We start from the raw sequence: 3,328 nt of genomic DNA on the forward strand, positions 1-3,328 counted from the left end.
TTTTTTGAAACTGTTTCCAACATTTTACAGGTAATATTGAGCAATCAGAGTATCCCATATCCTCTCAAACAGACTCTGAAAAGTTTTTGTTTTCTACTTAGTTGAATCTTGGCACAAGAACTGCTCAACATCATTTAATTTCATTGTGTGAAAATCATTGAAGAATTACTCTCATTTTAAGGCATTCACACATCTGAATACCAATAAAAACATTAAAACCCTCTCTATATAGTGTGTGTTTATGTATTTTATGAGACAAATTGTTTGGGCACATCAAATCAGTTCAAAGGATGGATGAATTATTGGAATGAAGTTGACTGAATACTATAATTGCGCTTCTGCGCATGACTCACCATGTTCCACTTTGGAAAGAGGAAATGCGGCCCGTGCACTCAAAATAATGACGAATCCTCCTTCAGCCAAAAGCGTCTTACACAAACCGAACAACAGCCAGATCCCAAACCACTAGAAGAGAAGGAATTAATAATCAATCATCAGAGAAAAAACAAAGTGACCAGTAAAGATATAAAGAATAACAACAGATTTTGTTGTACCTTGCAAGATAAGTGTTTATGGATATACTGAAATGAACTTTATTTGGACAAGGCTTCAAGATATATCACATATATTTCATCTAGTAGCAAACACATTTTATTAGAAAGACAATACAGAAGTAATCTTCTACTTCTTTGGAAGTAGAAGTCCAAATAAACACTTTTAATAAAAACTCTGCTTCAACAGAAAAGTTGTTGGCTTCACAAGAGCATTAGAAACCCAGCAGACCTTCCCAGACTACCATGATTAATTGTGGCAAATAATCCAATTACTTTGATTACTCAATTCAAGCACATTTTTCCTGTTTCACAGCATTTCATACCTGGGTAACCACGCCAAGACATATGAAATAGACCAGAACAGAGAGAAAAATAAGGATTCGATTATAGAACATCCCATCTGGAAGGTAGAAGAGTCAAATGACCCCTGCTGCATTGTGTGCAGATGACAGTGTACCAAAACAGGGCTATTGAAGGAAAAGGATGCAACACTGCAGTTCTAAATAGATGAATATTTTCCAAGACTCTGAAGCACGTCAAGCAGGTATGCTACTGGAACACTTTGGGGTCCATTGTGGCAGCACACACACACACACACACACACCTCTGCCGAGAGTGAGACCTCTTTCATCTAGACACGACATCATTACAGCAGCTCAAAGCGCCTGACAGGACGTTCATCTGGCAGCTCAGACACATGGACTGTCGCGTGGAAGACAGCTAGTATTCTGCTCTCAGGAGAGACCTTCTACTAGTCACACATCCATTAGCTTCATAGGATTTACTGACTTTTTCTGCCCTCTTCTGATTTATCAGATGTTCTGGCCTTAATGACAGTAGACCAGGAAGTAGGTCACATCACATTTATTGTGCTCAGCGGCTGAGCTCTAAAACAAATGGATTGAGTATGGTAAATCTTGACATTTGAATGGGTCGACGACATGAATACCAATGAGTGGTAGGAACCATAGAACCCTCGATCAATTAAGTCTAAACCGAGAGATTCTGCAGCCACATAAGCCAATAACAGATACTCTGAGGAAGTAATTCAAGGTGGAGTTCATGCAATGTGGAGAAAATCTTCAAACGTCATCAAGCCAATAATATATAATACATTTTAATTTACAATGATCAACTCAAAGTCTTGTACTTATAAGTAAATGCGAATGATGAGTATAAATATCTTTCACTGGCATTCTCAGCACAAACTCAGTTTTAATTTAAAAAGTATAATTTCTTAGTTTTATTATAAACATATTTGATTTAAAATGGCAAAGTATGTATAAAGAAATAAATAATTCCCCACACTATTAAGTCTTTCTCGTGCTTCATTTCATTTTCATTTTCATTTTCAATTTCATTTTTGGCATAACAGCAACATCCAACTCTATTAACAACTGAGTCATGTGCTGTACACCCAGGTTAATAAAATGCCTATACCGCCTATCAAATCAATCACTTAGAGTCTCAATTTCATGAAGTCTCTTTCTTGAAAGCAGCTGCCTTTGTAGACAACTGAACATCTCAGTAAACCTAAACTGAATGAACTAAAATTGGAAACTGCTCAAAATCTGTGCAGCAAATTTTTTAAAACCTCAGTTTTGGGTAACAAACTTTATTTAAACCTCAGTATTCAGGTGAAGTGCTTGAAATCCCCAATTTACAGAGAGAATAAAACACCCAGCCAACAGGCGTGAGTCGATGGTTAAGACTCAGTTCCACTGACAGACTCAGACATTGCGTCGTGCCAGTGTGTATGACTTCTATCTCATGTCCATGTTTTGAGATGCATGTGGTGTATGAGGCTAAGCCTCATTTTCTATCATTTCAAACCCAGAGAGGCAGGAATGTCTCATCTCTCAGAATCGGTGGAAAATAAGAAAACTCAACCTCAGCTGCATCAGCCTCTAATAAGCTTGTGTTATTGGCTGAATAACTGCATATGAGGGCTGTGGCAGCATCATTTCCCAATCTGCGGGGCCGAAATGAGATGAGAATTTAACTGTGATTGGGCGTCTGTCTGACATATAAACCTCATCGCTGGCGAAGGGGCAGATCTACTAACAATCCACTGCTACAGTATCTGACATTAAAAATGAGCCAGTATAGATAGAGAGAGAGAGAGAGAGGTGGTCCTGGGCCCCAGAGAGCCAAAGGATAAACTTATACAATAAAAACAGAGCCCTACCGTCCACTAATCAATTCTCTGCAGGCAGAGATACAAATGTGATTTATCAGAGCGCCGGCTCTTTTTTCCACTCAGCTCGACTTATTACAGCATTGAACAGACCTTTTAATATATGACAGAATAAGCGCGGATGAGGTTGATCTAATGCATTCACAATGGAATCGATCAATCAATACCGTCAGGTGAGCATTAGCCCGCCACTCCAGAGCTCAGAGTTAATCCACACTGGAAAACAATTAGCGCGTGTGCTATTTTAACTCTGTATGACAAAAGTTCGCGTGAGACTGAGGCAGAAGAAACAGTTTGAATAGAGAAAAAATGCGTCTTAATTTAAGCGTCAAAGATAAAAGCAGCGGCTCGAGAGCTCGCGACACAAGAAAGACTGAAACAACCTGCGGTGGGAATTCAAGCGTGTGACGCTAATCTCTGTCTTACCAGCATTTGTCCCAAATGAAGCACAATGTACTATGCACTTATGCACTATGCACTCAATCGTGATTTAGTATTGTCCCCGAATGGAATGCGTTTTTACTAACCCTAAATTCAAAATATTTCCCAGTCAATGGCATATGACGAAACAAACGCT

Source organism: Puntigrus tetrazona, chromosome 4, assembly GCF_018831695.1.
Source record: "Puntigrus tetrazona isolate hp1 chromosome 4, ASM1883169v1, whole genome shotgun sequence".
NCBI classification, from domain to species: domain Eukaryota; kingdom Metazoa; phylum Chordata; class Actinopteri; order Cypriniformes; family Cyprinidae; genus Puntigrus; species Puntigrus tetrazona.